Source organism: Neovison vison, chromosome 1, assembly GCF_020171115.1.
Source record: "Neovison vison isolate M4711 chromosome 1, ASM_NN_V1, whole genome shotgun sequence".
Taxonomy (NCBI): Eukaryota; Metazoa; Chordata; class Mammalia; order Carnivora; family Mustelidae; genus Neogale; species Neogale vison.
Genome location: NC_058091.1, coordinates 180,429,065 through 180,450,231, shown reverse-complemented (window position 1 = coordinate 180,450,231; position 21,167 = coordinate 180,429,065). Strand labels below are relative to the sequence as shown.

Sequence of the window (21,167 nt, the reverse complement as noted above, 5' to 3'; positions counted from 1 at the left end):
TCGCAGGGAAAAGCAGCTTTCAAAAGTAAAAGAGGAGAAAGTTTGGGTGGTACTGGAGTACTAAGAAGCTCGAGTTGGTCAATGAAAGACATTGCAGGATGGGTGGCCGGTGGGAATACACAAAAAGCAGGAGAGCCTAGAAGACCTTCGAGAAAATTCTTTGAGCTGAGACAGTGCGTCTTCCTTGCTCACCTGAGTCTCTTACTCATCTGTTTATCACAGATTCTGTCCTAAGAGTTGAGCTGAAATGGAGTGAGACATAAAAAGTCGGATGGGTAAAACTCCCACAGGGATGGTGCAAAACACCTGGCTGGAGATGGGGCTTGGATATGGTAACTTGTATTTAGGCAACCCTTACTCCCCATCCCCCTGTGACTTGCATGGGTCTTGGCAGACTCAAGGAAAACATCTAGAACTCTATTTGCAGTCTGGATTCAGGTATGTGTTGATGAGCGTAAGCATGAGCAATGGTGCCAAACTGCAGAAGAAACCATGGAAGGCCTTAGAAGAAACACCATAATGAGAACGAACTTCTGCAGCATGGACCAGTTGCAAAAACAGATCCAGAGAAAGGCGGGCACCATGGCCCCAAGCATAGAGTGAAATTGGACTTGAATCTATCCTGACCTAACTCTCAGAAATTCCCTGTATGTGTGGGGCAAAAGAAGGCTATATGTAGCTGTGGATTATGAAAGTAAGACGTGTTAAGTCACTAAACCTCTTGTAGATCCCAAAGTATGTAAGAATGTCAAACACAGGGACCAGAGTTCCTAGAGTGTTCGAAGTTAAAAGCAGGAAGCAGCACGATGATTCAGGTGGTCTGAGCACAGTAGGGATGTTGTGCTGGGACCGTGCTATCCCTGGGGTCAGTCTGAGCAACATGGGAATTTAGGTACAGCAGGGCAGATAATGGCAGGTAGTGGTATAAATAAATGGAAGGAGAGGCCTGGGTGGCTGATTCTGTTGAGCATCTGACTCTTGGTGTCAGCTCAGGTCATGATCTCAGGGTTGTGGTATTGAGCCCCCTGTTGGGCTTCACACTTAGTGAAACATCTCCTGGAGAGTCTCTCCCTCTTACCCTCCCTCCCTCTCTGCTCCTCCCCTCACCTCCATTCATGCTCTCTCTCTCTCTCTCTCAAAATAAATAAATAAAATCTTAAAAGAGAGAGAGAAAAAGAAAGGAAGGAAGCAAGAAAGGGAAGCAGTTGAGATTCAGTCAGGTTGGGTTGTTGGTAAAAATGTTAATTTGACCTTGCCTAAGAATCATAGGCTGTTAGGACCCAGAGATATTTGTATTGACATAAATTAAATTGTTGGAAAACAGGAAGTATGTTTAGTCACCTAGGGCTACCTTACTGAAATACCACAGACTGGCTGGCTTAAACAACTGAAATTTGTTTTTTGACAGATCTGGAGGCCGGAGGTCCAAGATTAAGGTGTTAGCAGGATTGACGTCCGGTGAGTCCTTTCTTCCTAACTTGTACATGGCAGCCTTCTTGCTGTGTCTTCACACGCCTTTCCTCGTATGTGCACAGACACTGAGTAAGTTCTAGTGTCTCTTCCTGTTCTTAAAAGGACGCCAGTCCCATTGGATCAGGGCCCCACCCATATCACTTCCATTAACCTTAACTCCTTCCTTTAAAGCCCTATCTTCAAATATAGCTACTTTGGGAATTAGGGGTTCAACATGGGAATTTGGGGGGAACAGAAATCAGTGCATACCAAGGAGCCAGAATGGATCTTCAGGAATGAACCTAGGAAAAGGGAAAGATCCAGAGTTCTACCACCTACCCGGGGGCTAAAGATGACCATTGACCTTCAAGTGCTTGTGTATGACCTACATATATGGAAGACTTGTACATAAGAAAAGCAGCAGGTAAAGGCCACATGGGTGGCTCAGTTGGTTAAGCGCCTGCCTTCGGCTCAGGTCATGATCCCAGGATCGTGGGATTTAGTCCCACACCAACCTCCTTGCTCAGTGGGGAGTCTGCTTCTTCCTCTACCCCTACTCTGGTTGTGCTCTCTCTCTCTCTCTCATCCTCTCTCTCAAAGGGAGAAATAACATCTTTAAAAAAAAAAAAGGAAGGAAGGAAAAGAAAAGCAACAGGTAAAAAGCCCATTCCTTCCACTTTCTTGGAGTTTACAAAAAATGGTCTTGATTCCCCATAGTCTAGTGGGTATTAAATCAAAAGGAATTTTCATCTCCTACACCTACATTTTATTTATCACATGATAAATAATTTTTTTCTGGGATAAATTCTGCAAACTTTATAATCAAGTCCTTTGAAAGTATGAAGAAAAAAATTGAGGCAATTTGTGAATTCTGACCATCGTGAATTTTCTTTGAATTAAAGACTGTGTTCTATATCAGATTTATACTGCTGTCTACTGTGTGACTGACTATTCTTCAGAGGGAAAATTTGTTTTTATACAAATAAAAACATGAATGTGATATCAGTCTATTACACTGTGGGCTTATAAAAATACCATGACTTTTTAATGATTTTTTTTTTTCAGGAGAAAAGGAAAACCAAAAATATGCCAACATTTCAGTACTCAGTTGATTTTTCTCCAAGAACAAGTCGAGCAGCATAGATTTAATTTTAGTATATAATAATAATGTGAGTTAAATGTGGCTCAAAGTACTGCCCTTCCCCATACCAAATGAATACTCACTGTCTTTGATATGTTCTCTTTTAGAAGCTGCCTATCATAGGTCGACAGTGTGTCATTTAGGCTAGACTGTAGGCAATAGAAACCAGTTCTGACTTAAGCAAAAAGGGAATTTGTTAGATGAAAAGGACACATCATAGAATTGAAGACAAGCTGCTGGTCGTGGAAAGGGTAGGATGCAGAGTAGATAGGTTTTAGGACTCCACAGCACATGCCCCAAAAGCCATTCTCATTAGGATGTCACTGTTGGTATAAATCCCAGCCTCCAAAGCCAAGCTTCTCCTAAAAAGAATCAGGTTAGCAAAACTTGGGTCAGATGTCCATTTGATTAACAAGTCCCTTGATGGTACACATGATGAGGAAGTATGGGGTGCCGTTAGAAGGGAATGGGCAAGAGAAAGCAACAGATGTCCCCTAGGAACAACTACCATAATTATACTTGTTTTGAATATTGATTGTGGAAAAAAGAAAGTATTAGAATTGACAACAGAAGAATTTCCTGCTGACTTTGTTTCCCTAAATGACTTCCAAGTAGATCGTCCACCTCTGAATACATGGTAATGAAACCCCAAAATAAGGATGCTATATAATGGCCGGAGATGTCTGCTTACCTAGCTGCCTTTAAATTCTGGCTTCATATTTGCCTCCTCTGGAGGATGTATATGCCCTTCCCTGGCTTTATAATGCTGCTGCCATCCCTTTATCATCCTTCTGGTTTCCAGTATGATCTTCATTCGTTCCCTGTTTCCCCATAGATTACTCACCAGTCTGAGTACCCTAACAACATGGACCAACAGCAGTGGTGACTGTGTTTTAGTGTCTCATGAAACAACCGTCTTTATTACCATGGAAGCAACATTCCAGTCTGTTCTCTGATCCTTGGTGCCCAGGCCCTGTCGCCTCAGCTACTGTTGCTAGACTCCATTTTCGTCTGACTGTATAGACAGCTCCCAGCAAAATCTAATTTTTGTGAAGCAATCAAGAAAGGTCTAGGTACAGATGAAGCCTCCTTTCAACTATGTTTGTTCGGGCACTTGAAGGACGGTCTACTTTTGAAATGGCTCCCTGAAAGACCAAATGGGGGAAGAGCCAAGAACTCTGGGCAATACTTCAAAAGTCAGCAGCTGCTCTGCGTTCCCAGTCAAGCCCAATTTGCCACTTGGCTGCTTACTGATGAGCGGCTTGCATGAGTATTTGATAGCACCAAAGCTTATTCCCTGGTTCACCCATTGGCTTACCAAGCTTTGGGCAAATATCTGGTACCCCAGAAGCCTGGCCTCTCTGTTAAACAGCTTGTTATAAGGGAAAGAGAATTTGGTTGGAAGTCAAGAGTCCAGTAGCAGATTAGAACCATCCCTAATTACATACATGTCATTGGGTGAGTAACTTAATGTATCTAGGCCATAGGGGTTTGTTGCTGTTGCTTTTGTTAACATTTTATTATGGGAATTTCAAACCTATGCAAAAGCAGAAAGAATGATATAGTAAGTCCCACGTACCTATCATCTGCTTTCAGCAATTATGAACTTTGATTTATTAAATTCTGCCTCACCTACTGGGTTACTGTGAAACAAATCCCAGACTCATATCATTATATCCTTAAATATTTCACAGTGTATCTGTAAAAGATGAGATCTAGTTTGTTTTTTAAAAGTCACAATAACAGGGGCACTTGGGTGGCTCAGTTGGTTAAGCAGCAGCCTTCAGCTCAGGTCATGATCCTGGAGTCTCAGGATCCAGTCCTGCATCTGGCTCCCTCGTCAGCGGGAGTCTGCTTCTCCCTCTGACCCTCCCCTTCTTGTGCTCTCTCTCTCTCTCTCTCACTCTCAAATAAATAAAAATAAAATCTTGAAAAGTCACAATAACATTAGATACTAGAAGTAATAATAACTCAATAATATTTTTAAATATCTAGTGTTCAAATATTCTTGACTATAGCATTTTTTAAAGGTTTATTTATTTATTTATTTGACAGAGAGAAATCACAAGTAGGCAGAAGTAGGCAGAGAGGCAAGCAGATAGAGAGGGAGAAGCAGGCCCCCTGCCAGGCAGAGAGCCCAATGCGGGGCTCAATCCCAGGACCCTGGGATCATGACCTAAGCTGAAGGCAGAGGCTTAACCCACTGAGCCACCCAGGCACCCCTTGACTATAGCATTTTTTTAAAAAAATTTTTTAGGGGCACCTGTCTGGCTCAGTTGGTAGAGCATGCAACTCTTGATCTTGGGGTCATGAGCCTGATCCCTACGTTGGGTATAGAAGTTACTTTAAAAAAATTTTTTTAAGTAAATTAGAAAACTTTTTTTTCAATATTCTGTTTCTTTAATGACCTCCATCTACCTGAAGGACAGGTACAGGCAGCTAGGTGGTGGCAAGAGCCGTTCACTTGAAGATCTTGCCCTGACTGAAGGTTTTGCCCACATGCTGGAAGGCCCCCTTCCAGGAAAAGTACTCCTAAACCAGCGTTGGGTCTCCTCACTGCCAGGATCCGGTGTCCGCCATGTATGTGACTGGACTTGGCAGAAACACAAGCTCCTGACTTTGGGTGACCCTGACTCCAGAAAGGGAGCTGCTACTGTTAGTTCCAAAGAGGATGACACTGGCAAAGGCATTCTTCCCCAGCGTGTCCAACCACTGGAACATTCTAGTGAAAAGGTTGCAACTCATAAAGGTCTGGGTGAGGTCTTCAGGGTAGCTTATCTCAGCGTACCATAGAGACCAGCCATCCTTATCAAAGTGCTCCCCAAAATAGGGCAGCACCATAGAGAGAGTGTCCTCATTGGAGTCCTTGTGCTTCAATTCTTAACACAAAGGTACTCTTGGGCAGGTGAGCAAAGGGGTCCTCAGTCTTTGGTTCAGCAGCCAGTGCTTGGTCACATCCATCCATCTTCTCAGGATCAGAGGCAGCAGCCTTTTTCTCTTCTTTCTGCTCAGCCTGGCTTCTCTTCCTGAGAACCTTTCTTTCTCCAGGATATGTCCTTTTCAGGCTGGCTCTCTGCAAACTTTTTAGCAACAGACTGGGCCATCTTTTCACAGAGTTTCACCTCCCCCAAGACAGCCCTGAACTGGGGTTGGTCAACGCAGGTGAGGAAGCAGCAGTTGGTATTGGGGAAGGCCTGACAGAGAGAAGGCTCCAGGACCTGTTTCTAGAGCCACAGCAGGATGCAGACAACCGTGATGTCAGTCAATGTCAACACAGCTGACCACCAGGAGAGTCCTTGTCTTCAAGGGAGCATCCAGTAACCCCAGAAGTTGCTTCACTTCCTCCTTTGCATTCTCTGTGGCCTGCTTGTGGTGGTGCATGATGCCTGAGGTGGGGCCGACCCGGCTGCTGGCGGGTGGCACTATATCTCTATCAGCCAAGCTCACACGCTGCACCTCCTGGGCTGTTGCCTCTGGAGTACTTCCCCGCAGCTCCTCATTGCTCACATACTAAGCAATGGCATCACTGTCAAACACACAGAATCCATCATCGCCCTCAAATGCTGGAAGCTTGCCAGCAGGACATTTACAGAGAAATTCAGGGCTGCGTTTGGTTTGGCTGAAGTGGAAGTCGGGTAGTGTAGAGAGCACATGGACCTGAGCCCCTCTGGACTGAGCAGCAATGAGAGCCTTGAAGGTCCTCCAGGTTTCAGGGTACATGAACAGGGTGCTAGCTGCCATGGTGATTCTGCAGAGAAAGCTAAAAAAAATTTTTTTAAAGCATCGAAATGAGATCCCAAAATTTAATTGTTGAAATGTCTCTTTAGTGTATTTTAACCCAGAGATTTTCCCTCTGTCGCTTTCTCTCCTTCAGCTTGTTTGGGGTGGGGGAGATCATTTGTCCTACAGAGATCCTCAGTCTGGACTTCGTTAATTGGATTCTTGTAATGATACTTAGTGTATTATTCTGTCCTCCATATTTCTTATAGTTAGATCTACAAGTTTGGTCATGTTAAGTACTAATTTTTGGAAAAAGGATTCTTAGGTAGTATCGTGCACTTCCATTAAGAAGCATATTATGTCTGGTTGTTTGTCCTTTTGAGTTGTTAGCAGCCACTGATAATCATTTTCTAGATCTGTTATTTCAAAAGGGGTTGCAAAATAGTGCTATGATATTTTTAATATAACTTCTTCTCTAGTACTTCTATAGTACTAGCTAGAGTACTTCTATAAATAGTAGCTGCCTGCAAACTATTTGGTTACCCTGCAGTATGGAGATATGGGAAAAGCAAGATAAATGCTTGAATCTTTCCGTGTATTTATAAGTTTTAAAAAATAATGAATCATTTTTCTAGCATCTTCTCATGTAGAACAATGAGGGAGTTTTTTTGTTGTTGTTGATATTTAAGATCATTATGCACTTCTGGGTTTAAACATACTTGATGTACTTTAACCCATTTTGGTTATTATTCTGTAAAAGCCCATATCAGCTAGTGGCTCTTCAATTAATCCAATAAGAAGAGAACCCATAAAACTCTATGTTTGCAGAAGACATGAGCTATGGGAAAATCCAAAATAATTGACAAAACACTTTTAGAACTAAAAAGTAATTACAGTAAGGTTGTAGGATACAAAGTCTAATATATAAAAGTCAATCACTTTCCTATGCACTGGTAATGAAAAAGCAGAATTTGAAATTAAAAACACAGATCACTTACATTATCACCCCTGAAAATGAAATACTAGGTGAAATCTAACAAAATATGTGCAAGACCTAAATGGGAAAAACTTTAAAACTCTGATGAGCAAAATCAAAGAACTAAATAAATGGAGAGAGAGTCAATGTTCATGGATAGGAAGACTCAATATTGTCAAGATATCAGTACTTTCAACTTGATCTACAGATTCAGTGCAACCCTAATCAAAATCCCAGCCATTTATCTTATGGATATCAACAAACTGAGTCTAAAATTTTATGACTAGACAAAAGACCCAGAATGTTCAACACAATATTGAAGGAAAAGAACAAAGTTGGAGGAATGACACTATTGATGTCAAGATTTACTAGAATTACAAACTTCTGCTCTGCAAAAGATGTCAAGAAAATGACACGACAAGCCACAGATTGGAAAATATTTGCAAAAATTTGCAAAATTTTTGGAAAATATTTGCAAAATACATATCAAATCAAGGACTGTTATCTGAAATATAAAAAACTCTTAAACTTCAACAATAAGAAAACAAACATCTGTTTTTTAAAATGGGCCAAAGGAGGAAGAAGAGAAGGAAGAAGAAAAAGGAGAAAGAGAAGGAGAAGAAGAAGAAAGAAGAAGGCATTATACCTGTCAAGAAGGTAAAGCAAAAACAGCACCTCTCTCTGTGCAGTGCTGGAAGTTGAATGGGGACCAAGAAACAAATCCATGAGATCTTCTTTAGTGCTCTTTTTAAAGTTTTGCAAATAAGAAAGCTAATAATACAAAAACTGTAACTCATCAGGAGTGAAATTGTGGTGATGATCCTGTTTAAATCAAGCCTGAATGAATTAAAATAAGTGTATGTTTTATACTTTTGAAAGTACTCTTAAAAAAAAAAAAAGTACTCTTAAGGTGTTCCGGAAAATGCACTTACATGTAACATCTCCATTTTTATTTTTATTTTTTTTTTTTAAGATTTTATTTATTTATTTGAGAGAGAGAGTGTGAGAGAGAGCATGAGCGAGGAGAAGGTCAGAGAGCGAAGCAGACTCCCCATGGAGCTGGGAGCCTGATGTGGGACTCGATCCCGGGACTCCAGGATCACGCCCTGAGCCGAAGGCAGTCGTCCAACCAACTGCGCCACCCAGGCGTCCCAACATCTCCATTTTTAGTGATTGTGGTTAAATGATGCGTGACTGTAACTTCCTCCTTGGTTAAATTATAAGCTATTATATACCACAACATGCTTGAATATATGCCCTTTCATGCGAAGCCCCAAATAAATGACCCATATTTCAAGTTAAGCTTTTTATGTGTTAAAAGAAGACCACCATCTTGGACCCCGAGTAAAACCCAAGGCAGAAAGACGGATGTATCACATATTCTGAATATCATTGAGTCAAAGGTAATGAAATTTGTTCCATGCTATGATATCTGAGAATGTATGTGAGCTTTTTAAGTGTACTCCACGGCTCAGGACTGTTAAGTCCTGATCTTTCCAGTTGATGCATCGCGTCATCAACCTGCCAGGAAGCCTTTGGAGAGCCATTTGTCCCTGGATCCAAATCAAATATGTACCCTGACTGTTAAAAAATATTTTGTTAGACTCAACAACAGAGCTATCTTTGACAGGACTGCCAAATGAATTATGACAACAGTTGACCACTTTGGACCCTGGGGCAATATTACCCAAAAGAAAAAGAGAAAAATATGTTCTCTCTAGTTTCTGATCTTATGCAGAACAACTGCATCATTCTTTCTGTTGTGAATCTCAGTTGAAGTCCAAGGCTGCTGTGCTCTTCTTTATCTGAACTTAACAAGGTATAGATGTCATTTATCCTGTGTATTATTTGAAAGGGCATACACTCAAAAGTTGGTAGGTCACGTTATTTCTGAATCAGAACATAGGGCTTAAGAGGGAATTGTTGGCTCCTGATTTGCCTGGGATCCCCTCTTAGCATTACCACTTAATAGGCTCCTCCTCTTTCAAAGTGGGATAATAATATCTATCTTCTGCAATGGCTGTCAAGGTCAATGATGAATGTTAAATGTTTTTGGTTTTGTTTTTAAAGATTTCTTTCTTTATTTGCCAGAGATGGCAAGTAGGCAAAGAGGTAGGCAGAGAGAGGACGGAAGCCGGCTCCCTCCTGAGCAGAGACAGCCCGATGCGGGACTTGATCCCAGGACCCTGAGATCATGACCCGAGCCAAAAGCAGAGGCTCAACCCACGAAGCCACCCAGGCGCCCCATGAATGTTAAGTTTTTGACATGTTGTGGGCACTCATAAAAAAAGACAGCTTTTATCATCACGGTCTAACAACAGGCTTTTTCTAACATTGCTAACTGAAAGTCTTCTGAGGATCAGTGTATGAATGTGATTATATATATATATATATATATATATATATATATATATATGACAGTGGGGAACAGTCCCCCAGGAAATGCATAACCTGTCAAAGGCCTTCAAAAACAAAAAAGCCACAAACAAAATGAGCAACACAATCACAAGTAAACAATAACAACAGTAAGAAACCCACTGTGCCGCCAATGCCAACTCCATCTTCCCCTTGATCCCTGAATATTAAAAACTTAAATAATGTATTTAGCAAAGAGTCCTCAGAAATTATTTTGCCTTTCGGCAACTGTATACCTCAGATCTATGAAAGAGGCTTTTACTTTCTTTTTTTAATGAATAGTTTCTAAGTTCATCTGAGGCATCCCCTCACTCCTTTGACCAACACATTAATAATTCTACACATTCCCACTTTGCTTTCCTGCTCCCCAGCTGATTCAGAAAGCACGCTCACTTGGCTATTCAAGAAGGAGCAGTGTTCAGTTTCTCTGACTAACTGAATTCCCAGAGAGGCAAGAGAAAGAGAAGGGGAAAGAAGCACAGACTATGTTTCATTTCCATCAGGTTTCTGCGGCATCGCCGTGATTTCTCTCCAGGTCCAGGCCCCAGGCCACTGCGTGAAAGGACTTCCCCAAGACAAAGCCTTCAGTTTTGGTTTTATTGCATTTCTTTGTATTTTATTATTCTCCTACATCCTGCTTCAGGAAAATTTTGGAAAATACAAAGATCTTAACTCTGGGAGCCAAACGGCTTAAAACAATTACTTGGTTTTTAGTGGGATTTTTTATTTTTTTTTTTAAGATTTTCCTCTTGCAACTATTTGGGAGTTTACTTTCTTGCAAAAGATGGGCTTTCTGAAAAATTTCCATTGGCAGTCGTCCAGGGTCATAATGACTTTACATTAAACCCTCAAGGGTTTCCCTTTCTCTTCTTGAGCCACAGACAATTCCCTCCTCTGAGTGTTAGACTGAGTTTAACTCAGCAAGTTTCCAGAAGCAGTGCACATGGACACAGAGGGCAGAAATTCAAACTTTCAACTTTGAAGAGGCTGTTAGGACCTGGCGTTTTCAGCCCTCTCAGGGTCCACGCACTGCTTCTGAGTGTCTGAGACCAGACAGCAGCTGTTTGCCTAAGTTGTGCAAGGCTGTAAGGGATTTCAAGCAGGTGCATAAATTATCTTATCCAAAAATGTAGTTAAGGGCAAACCCTTGATCAAATATTCCTAAGAAATGACCCAAGACTACCGTGCAGTCTCACTAAGTTGAAAACACTGACACTTTCGCAGAATTTCTTTCACCTTACAAAGATATTGGTGACAATACAATTTTTTTTAAAAATTTATTTGAAAGACAAAGATCACAAGTAGGCAGAGAGGCAGGCAGAGAGAGGGAGGCAGAGAGAGGGAGGAGGAAGCAGGCTCCCCGCTGAGCAGAGAGCCCCATGCGGGTCTCGATCCCACGACCCTGAGATCACAACCTGAGCCGAAGGCAGAGGCTTTAACCCACTGAGCCACCCAGGCGCCCCGGTGACAATACAATTTTATGTTTACAAGTCTAAGAACCAGAATTATTTTAATTTTACTTAGCTTTTTTCAAGTGACGTTCCTCCAAAGCATGAAGATTCTTAGAGGTAATCTCACAAAAGGAACCTGGGTGATGGGAGGGAAGCAGAAAGCAGCTTAGCATTTTCCCTCCTCTTCTCTACCTTCCCTGCTTCCCCTCCCCCCACTGCTTCCCCCCAACACACCCACCCACCCACCCCCAACTCAAACAGGTTCTAATTAAGGCAAAAACATTACTCTCTGAAGAACAAGCTTGAGTTTCCCCAACGTACTAAGGCTCATGAGGCAGGGATATTTAAAAAGGCAGAATATTTGTAGGCAGCACAAATGAAAAGCCGAGCTTGGTCTTTGGAATGGCTTGGCTGAAATCGCTTATTGTCTGGAAGAGCAGAGATCAGATTGTGACTCAGGCTTGCTTTCAAGCATTTTGTTTAGGAGTCTCTCAGCTCTTAACTGTGTGGATTCTCTTAGATTTTGTCTTTCTTCTGAGTTTTGCAGCTCACTCGCCTTTTGGTTGACATGGGCTGCTGATAATTTGAAGATGTCTCTGGCCCCCTGTGATTGGGCTATTAAGAAGATTTACAGGTGAGTCTCTTTAGTCATGCCCTGAAAAGGTGATAAAATTTTAAGAATCTCTTCGGAGGCCACACAATTTAACGTAATTCCACTTCCATGTTTCCTCACCTTATACATATAATCCATTAAGCTGTTTTATAGAGGCTAAATATTAAAGGACAGTGGTGCTACAGTATTTCTTCACCTGTTATTAAGAGCACAATATTTTAACAGGAATGAAGACCCAAATGCAAATTTCCATTCTCTTTGTGTAACATTTACGCAATAAAGAATGAATTGAGTACATGATTTTTCATTTCTGAAGTACCAGGGCTGGTAATGCATGGAGCTACAAGAAGAAAGCATTAATCCAGCCAGCTGCTAAGAAATGAAATGTCACTTGGAGGAACTTGTTCTCGCTGGCACATTCTTTCATGGAATTCTCCATCAAAAAGCAGGGGCAAAAGTAATTCTTTTTCCAGCCACATTCTGTCCTAACACATCTACCCTTTTCCATGTGTTCAGACTTAGTTCCTGCATAAGGAATATATAAGAACTTCTGTTTTTCTTTTTTTATTTTTAAGAGTTTATGTATTTATTTTGAGAGAGAGAGAGAGCACGAGATGGCAGGAGAGGCAGAAGAAGAGGGAGAAGCAGCGCCACTGTCCCCCCACCACGGCCCCGTCACCCGAACAGAGAGCCCCATGTGGGTTTTGATCCCAGGACCCTGAGATCACAACCCCAGCCCCATGTGGGTTTTGATCCCAGGACCCTGAGATCACAACCTCAGCCCCATGTGGGTTTTGATCCCAGGACCCTGAGATCACAACCCCAGCCGAAGGCAGATGCTCAACCAACAGAGCATCCCCCTCCCCTGTTTTTCAAGAATGTTTTTATTGGTTTTTTTTTAAGATTTTATTTATTATTTATTTGACCGACAGAGATCACAAGTAGGCAGAGAGGCAGGAAGGGAAACAGGCTCCCTGCTGAGCAGAGAGCCTGATGTGGGGCTCCATCCCAGGACCCTAGAATCATGACCTGAGCCGAAGGCAGGGGTTTTAACCCACTGAACCACACCCAGGTGCCCTCAAGAGTGTTTTTAAATATTTTTAAACTATATCATTGCCACAAACTCCTGAGTATACCTGTTTATCTGCAGGTCAGTCTTGCGAGTCAGGTGACGCTTATTAACTTATTTAGCCTGAGGATTCATCAGGATACACAGGTGCCTCCCGCAGGAGGGGCTGGTGAGGGGGCGCTCTGAGCTTCCGTCCAGTCTCTCCCTGTTACGTTCTGCGGCCATTAGAACTTACAGCTAACACCCCACCCTGCTCCTGGTACCTCCCAGCCCCCTTGGGTGTTGTCCTACGGTAGGGCTGGGGGAACCTGGGGAGCAAGGATATTAGAATTCCCGGTTGCCACTTGACTGAAGACCCAGGATTTGCCTGTGAGTAAACAGCTTAAATGGTCTAGAGGAGGTCGCTGTGGTATTCACAAGTCCTATGCTAATTGTGAGCCTTCCTGCCTGCTGCTTGAGTTCCAGGAAGCTGAAATAGCTAGATAAGCAACCTTTCTATGAAAAATACCTTATGGGGTGCCTGGGTGGCTCAGGCAGTAGAGCAGGCCACCCTCCATCTAGGGGTTGTGAGTTCGAGCCCTGAGTTGGGTATAGAGGTTATGAAACAAATAAGTAAGTAAATACATCTTACTGTACCTTTGGTTGAACATTGCATCAGGATGGAGAGCAAGAAATGAATCCGGCCCTTCTAAATAATTCAAAGTGAGTGATGTTTTACTTTAAAGAACCAGGTTTTGGGTGCCTGGATGGCTCAGTTGGTTTGGCATCTGACGCTTTGGGCTCAGGTCATGATCCTGGGGTCATGAGATCCAGCCGGGAGATGACCCCATGTTCAGTGCAGAGTCTGTTTGTCCCTTTCCCACCTCCCCTGCCCTCCCCCCCCACCACGCACTCTCTCTTGCTCTCTCATAGATAGATAGATAGATAGATAGATAGAAGTGGGTCTGCCTTTTTTTTTAAAGCAGACTTTTTTTTTTTTAAGATTTTTATTTATTTGACACAGAAAGAGCACAAGCAGGGGGAACAGCAGGCAGAACAAGAGGGAGAAGCAGACTCCCCACTGAGTAAGGAGCCAGATGTGGGGCTCCATCCCAGGACCCTGGGATCATGACCTGAGCCGAAGGCAGATGCTTAACCGACTGAGCCACCCAGGGGCCCCATTAGAAGTGGGTTTTTAAACTTGTGACCACAGAATCCTTTACCCGGTTTCTCTGTTAAAAGTGAAGCAGAACTTCCACCTCACTTAACATCTCCTCTCACAAACATAAGACCCCTTGAGGGGTGACTCCTCAGAGCCCAGGGTCTTGTTACGTTTCTGTCTCAAAACAACATCCTTGCTAATTTTTAAAATTGATTAATCACTTTATGGTTCCCCATAATAAATGTAAAAGTCAGGATAATATTAAAGAAATACATTCTATAGCTCGAACAGATGAGTTTGAACCCTGCCTTGCCTTATGAAGGGACGTCCATTTTCCCCACATTTCAGAATTTGCAGGCAGTGATTTCTTTATTTTTAATCTTGATAGATGTGTGTATTCCTCAAAGATGAATTTCCCTGCGTAACCTTCAACACCTTCCATCAGCAGAGAAGCCAGCCTCTTCCTGTGAATACATGTCATCTTTAAGGTAAGACCAGCTGCATTCCTAGCTTGGGACGGGTCTTCATGAACTAATATATCCTATTTTTTTTTCCAATTTATTTATTTTCAGAAAAACAGTATTCATTATTTTTTCACCACACCCAGTGCTCCATGCAAGCCGTGCCCTCTATAATACCCACCACCTGGTACCCCAACCTCCCACCCCCCCGCCACTTCAAACCCCTCAGATTGTTTTAATATATCCTATTTTTAATCTCTCAGCATTGACTTTTTTTTTTTTTTTTAAAGATTTTATTTATTTATTTGACAGAGAGAGATTACAAGTAGGCAGAGAGGCAGGCAGAGAGAGGAGGAAGCAGGATCCCTGCTGAGCAGAGAGCCCCATGCGGGACTCGATCCCAGGACCCTGAGATCATGACCTGAGCCGAAGGCAGCGGCTTAACCCACTGAGCCACCCAGGCGCCCTCAGCATTGACTTTTTAAAGTAGTCTTTTAGGGACGTCTGGGTGGCTCAGTTGGCTGGACGACTGCCTTCGGCTCAGGTCATGATCCTGGAGTCCCGGGATCGAGTCCCACATCGGGCTCCCAGCTCCACGGGGAGTCTGCTTCGCTCTCTCACCTTCTCCTCGTTCATGCTCTCTCTCAAATAAATAAATGAAATCTTTAAAAAAAAATAAAGTAGTCTTTTAAGTTTTATTTTTATGCAGTGGGGAGTAATAAAAGGAATATGGAAGCCAGAGTCAGAAAACTTAGAGATTGCTATCACAACCAAAGAAATAACATTGGTGAGATGTCTTTGAAAATATGGTGTATTATTCTTTGATTTGTCAAGTTCTACTATTTGTGTGTGTTGGATATAAATTATAAATCACTAAATTCTACCAAAACCAATATTACACTATATGTTAACTAACAAGAATTTAAGTAAAAATTTGAAACAACAAAACCAATCAAACAAAAAACGTATATTTGAGGGCCCAGTAAGGGACAGACACTCTTCTAGGCACTAGAAATACACAGAGCTTACATTCCAATAGACATGCGTCCATAGACTGGCTGTTGTTACTATCTAAATTACATTAGCACCATCATTATTTTTTTTTAAGATTTTATTTATTTATTTGACAGAGATCACAAGTAGGCAGAGAGGAAGGCAGAGAGTGAGGGGGAAGCAGGCTCCCTGCTGAGCAGAGAGCCCGATGTGGGGCTCAATCCCAGGACCCTGGGATCATGACCTGAGCCAAAGGCAGAGGCTTTAACCCACTGAGCCACCCAGGCGCCCCAGCACCATCATTATTAAATAGAGAAACTTCACTTATTTGTGCTGTGCTTAAGGTTTGAAATGTGAACATAGGGAGTTTGAAGTTGAAACAGGTGAAGACTTGAGCGTACATCCTGGCTCCCTATTCTATATTAGCTGAATATATCGGAGCACATCATTTCATCTTACCGAGGACATTTCCTCATTCGTAAATGTGGAGCAGTGCTAATATCCAACTCCCAAGAGTGTTATAAATATTTTGAAATGATGGAAAATGCGTTCCGTGCATTGTACAGTACTAGGGAATTCTATACATACTTGGTCCTACCACTGTGAATACGATCTTTCTACAGAGAAGCACAATGCACCATCCTAGTTTTGTCCAATTTAGAAGTTCTTTTTTTCCTAAACATGGTAAAAAATAATAAGTAAACTGTCAACAGTTGTGTCCACTGTTCCAGATAACATGAATTGTGTTCATGCGACAATATTTAGGCTACATGAATTGCCCAGTGTTTTGCCAACAACAGCATAAATGACAACTATTCACATATCAGTTCTCTATTGTACTGATTACAAGCTTGTGTGGGGGGATGATTCATGGTTTACTTGCTTTTCAAGTCACAATTTCAAGTAGCGTCATTTGTCTTCTATCAGCAATTCATACTTGGACTAAGAACCCACGTGCTGATCTCTTGTATTCACATCATTTCTCGTCTTGAACAGCCTCTTTCAGACTGAAACATCTTTAAAGTAAATAGTGCAGATGGCCTTTAAAAACAACAACAACAAGAAAACATTTCACTGGTGTCTCTTTCATCTTCATGATAATTTTGTCCAGTAGAGCGTCTTGCTCAATGCTAAGTGCAAAAGAGTGTCTTCAGTAAATTTTGTCAACTGAATACTGTAGCCCATATTACTGTGTGTTTATATTTTACACATCAAAGGCCAATCCAATTCCAGGAGATCCACATGAGTTAGAAATGGAGATTTGAACCACTCGAAAGAAGATGATAGAAAGAGGACAGCCTTTAAGATGGGCATTCATTGATGAATGATTTTCATCAGGAAGCATGTTAGGAAAACTTATTGAGTACCAGATCCTGTGCTAGGAACAGCAATACACCAAAGACACATTCTCTGTCCTCAGGTAGAATCAATTTTGTGAGGGAATGAAAGACATAAATAATTAGGAAACAGACACAGAGGGCTGGGGTAGGGGAAGGGCATGAGGAAAAGGCATGGAAAGGAAGAAGAATAGTGCCACCCAGAGTAAGCAAATCCATAGAAAAAGATCTGTGGTTGTCTGCTTGTTGGTTTGCGTAAATAACTAACCTATTCATGGAAATGAGGGATGCTGGAGGGATGTTGGAAGAGGAGTAGACTTGGAGTGAGAGTAGAGGGAAAGATGATGAATTAAGTGTTGTACAGGTTGTATTTGAGAAGACTTTTTTTTTTTTTAAGATTTTATTTGTTTATTTGTGATAGAGAAAGAGAGCACAAGCTGGGGAAGGAGCAGAGGGAGAGCGAGAAGCAGAGTCCCCACTGAGTGAGGAGCCCGATGTGGGATCATGACCTGAACCCAAGGGAGATGCTTAACCAACTGAGCCACACAGGCACCCCAGATCTGAGATGCTTTTGATGTATATTCAGTATATCCAGTAGTTATGTAAAAAGAAGCTCACTTGAGAGCCTGTGTGTAAGAGAGGATTGAACATATGGGTGTGGTAAGATCTCTTTGAGAGGATATGGCAAGATGAGGGCAAAGATACAGAAACAAACCTTGAAGAACTCTCAGCTAAAGACTAGGTACAAGAAGAAAGCCTAAAGATAGTACAATCTGGGAGAGACCAGAAAGGAAGGAGGAAAACAGCAACATTTCTCTACTGACAGTAAGAGAAAGGATGAAGACAGTAGTCTCTAGTGTCAAGATCAAGATTTGGCTTCCTGGAGGTCTTTGGTGACTCTAAACAGTTAAATACCATCCATATGCTGATGACTCCCAAGTGTAAAACTCTAGTCAGCTCTAGACTGTACCCGGAGTCATGCCCCAGTTGCATATGGAACGTCTACAGGGGACATTGGAATATATCAGTACTTCATTCCTTTTTATGGCTGAATAATATTATTGTATTGTGCAGACATATCACAGTTCATCCATTCATCAGTTGGTAGACACCTGGATTGTTTCCACCTTTTGGCTCTTCCAAATAATGATGCTATGATCTATGTTCTGTTTGGAGATATGTTCTCTTTTCTCTTGCTGGGCCATATGGTAATTCTGTGTTTAACTTTTGAGGAAGTGCCAGGTTGCTTTCCAAAGTGCTGTCCATCATCCCTTGGCAGGAATATTGCATCAGTGTTATTTCTCTTCTTCTTATTTCCATCCTTGCTCCTTGACTGTCCATTTTCAAACATCATTTGCCTACTCGGATCCCTCCACTGAGTCACTTAGAAGAAAGCAGAGTACTTGCAATGATCCCAAGCCCCCATGCAACCCAGACCCATATGACCTCATTGGTGTTACCTTCCCTGTGTCCTCCTCTCGCTCATTCCTTACTCATCCCTTCACTGTTCTTGAAGACACCAGGCACACTCCCTCTGCTTATTCTTCCTCCTTTCTGGAATACACTTCCCACTATACGCATGGAGTTCGGTCCTTACCTCCTCAAATCTTTAGTCAAATGTCTTCTTCTCAGTGAGGCAGTCACCACTCCCTAACTCCCTTTTTCTAGCTTTCTGTCTATGGGTTTGCTCTTTTCCCATCACACTTACTGCCTTTAACTGTACTTTGTAGTTTTTAAATGTGTTTTATATCTGTTTTCTTCTACCCCGACGTTAGCTCTGTGGAGTCAGGAATTTTGGAATTTTGTTCCATGCTGTACCTCCAGGGCATGGACCATCTAGTAGGATTCAAGAAACCTTGGCTGAATGAATGACAGAATGCATGTGTTGACCCTGGCCGTCCTGCCGGTGTAGATGGAGTAGTGAGGATGTGAGTTATTGAGAGTAGATGATACATCCATTGGGCGGGGGCTGAGTGAGTATACACCAACCCATCTGTTTTCTTACTGTGCAGGAAAGCTCCATGCTTCTAAGGCCAGCTTTCCACATGTTCCCAGGATCCTCTGCGGAAGGAAAAGTTTTGGTCTATGAAATGAGGTGCAAATAGTCAGGGGCCTGGAAATTGACTGGTAATAGATTAACAGGATTAAAGACTTGGCTTAGTTTACAAGTGTCACTGGGAATTGCTCAGTGTTGAGAAGCTCGGTGAGAAGAAGGAGGTGAAGGTTTATATACCAACTTAACAAAGAGGCTCAAGGTTAGGGTTTCATTGGAAAAGTATAGAGGATTCTGTTGATGCAAATGGAAATGGACAGCCTATCTCCTTCCTGGTCTGAAATTTCCCCATAGGGGTGGGGGGGTTGGGTAGCAACTGACTTCACACTTCCTAGTGTTAAAGGTCAGTCTTCAAACAGGAAACTCCCTGAGGGCTGGGAGGAGGCAGCGATGGCAGCTGTATTTTCAGGAGCTTCTGCTGTTTAGATAATGTTCTTTCTGTGGTTGCTGTCTGTTCAGATGTTTTCCATTTAAGATAGTCTTCAGACCACTTTGGTGGGCTGCTAATTCCTTCAGTACCATCCCTTTTAGTGTGTGCAGACAGGCCCCCCGGGATGCACATCCAGGGGACACGCCACGGTCTCCCCTGTTGCTGAGCAGCACAGGGTCCTGCTCAAGGACACCACTCCTTGAGCACGTGTCCCCACATAATCCTGCATCATCAGTTTTTCCTTCTCAACTGCACTGTCTCATTGCGCACAAACACGCCGTTCCTCTCCCCAGCTTAAAATAGAAGAAAATAAACCCTTGGCTTTAATGGGAAAATGTAAATATGTGCTGGGTATTTGCTGATACTTGGGAATTCCTATGACTATAGTCACAGGAGACCCTTGCCCTTGGGCAAGAACAGGAGACCACACAGATGCAATAAACACAGAAGGATCTGTGTTCATTCTAATTATAAAAAGTTCTGGCTTCTTTTGCACGCCCCAGATCAAGTGTGCTCAGAGAAGAAGATAAAAAATAAAGGTTCAGATCAGACATGGACCCAGAGAGAGAGTGGGGTAACAGCCCAAGGAAAGGGTCTTAGGACTGCTAAGAATGAGTTTCCTTATGTGTGGAAGTAACACCAGGAATTGTGATGGCCTTGAACTTTTGTTTTTGTCTTCGTCTTCGAATAAAACATTTAAAATGGGGGGTGGGGGGGTGCGGGGTATTCATACAATAGTTATTTACAATACGAAATATAAAGTATTTTGTTTCAAAAAAAGGTTGACTTGATTTTGGAAACATAGTCATATGAAGATAGTGGTAGTCCTAGATTTAATCTAGTAAATCATAAAATAGAAGTTACCAAGGACTTGAAAAACTGGTCTCAATAATCAGTCTTCAGCATTGACTGTGTCACCTACCAGAAGCAAATAACTTTTGAGAAAAAAGAGTAAGCATAAATACAATCAACTAACTTGTCTGATTAACCAGATACCCTAACAATGCCTTAAACAACCAATCCCCAAGCCCCTCTTCAGATTGAAATCAAGACAATGGAAATTCTAGCACTTATTTCTATAACTTACTTGATCTTAAGAGTCTTAGACACTCAACAACAGTCATGAATTTAATAGTTCTCTACTTCTCTCCTGTTTTCTTACACAAAGCTAATATATTTTCTACTTTCCTCATTAATTCAAGGGTAAGTGGTATGTTTCTATAGATAGAGATTACCAAGGTTAAAAACATGATAAAAAAATGTGTTTTTGGTTGTTGATGTGGTGTTACTGTATTTCTCAGTAAGGGATTGATTTTTGAAAGGACCAAAATGTGGGCGTGTTATGCATTCCTGCAACAGTGACCTTCTGAGGGTAGTGTGGTAGAACGACAAAGTAACAAAGAAAGTTTCAAGTTGGAACTCACCCACAGTGAGGAGCGGCTCTGACTCATTAATGTGCTCAGGCCAAGTTTCCTAAACTGCCAGATTTACTGAAAGAAAAATATCTGCTGGGGGCCAGTCCTAGGCATAGGCATGCCTGGCACAGATTCTCCTCAGTGGAGGCTTGAGACAGATACTGTTGTAGAAGAAAGAACTTGGCTCGCCATTGTCCCTGGTTCCTGGGAGGGAGCTTTTAAAGCCTTGGAATTTCCAGAGTGAAAGGTATGTCTTTGTGATTCATGGTGGTGCCTTGGACCACACTTGAATTTGCCCATGAGGTGATTCCTAATGAGCCCCTATGTGTCAAAATGGGGCTGCCATGCTGGAGAGAACAACTCTGTGATGAGAGAGTTGAGGCTTTGAGCCAAGCGTTACAGGTCCAGCTTCCCAACTTCTGAGAAGGGGAAGGGACCTTCAAGATTGAGTTTAATCACAAGACCTATGATTCATTCAGTCAAGCCCATGTGATGAAACT

The 21,167-nt window shown here is 42.2% G+C and overlaps 1 pseudogene; it reads right to left on the bottom strand.

Annotated features, from left to right (window-relative positions):
• Positions 1-5,053: 5,053 nt before the first annotated feature.
• Positions 5,054-7,032, bottom strand: LOC122900888 (annotated as a pseudogene).
• Between the last annotated feature and the right edge of the window lie 14,135 nt (positions 7,033-21,167).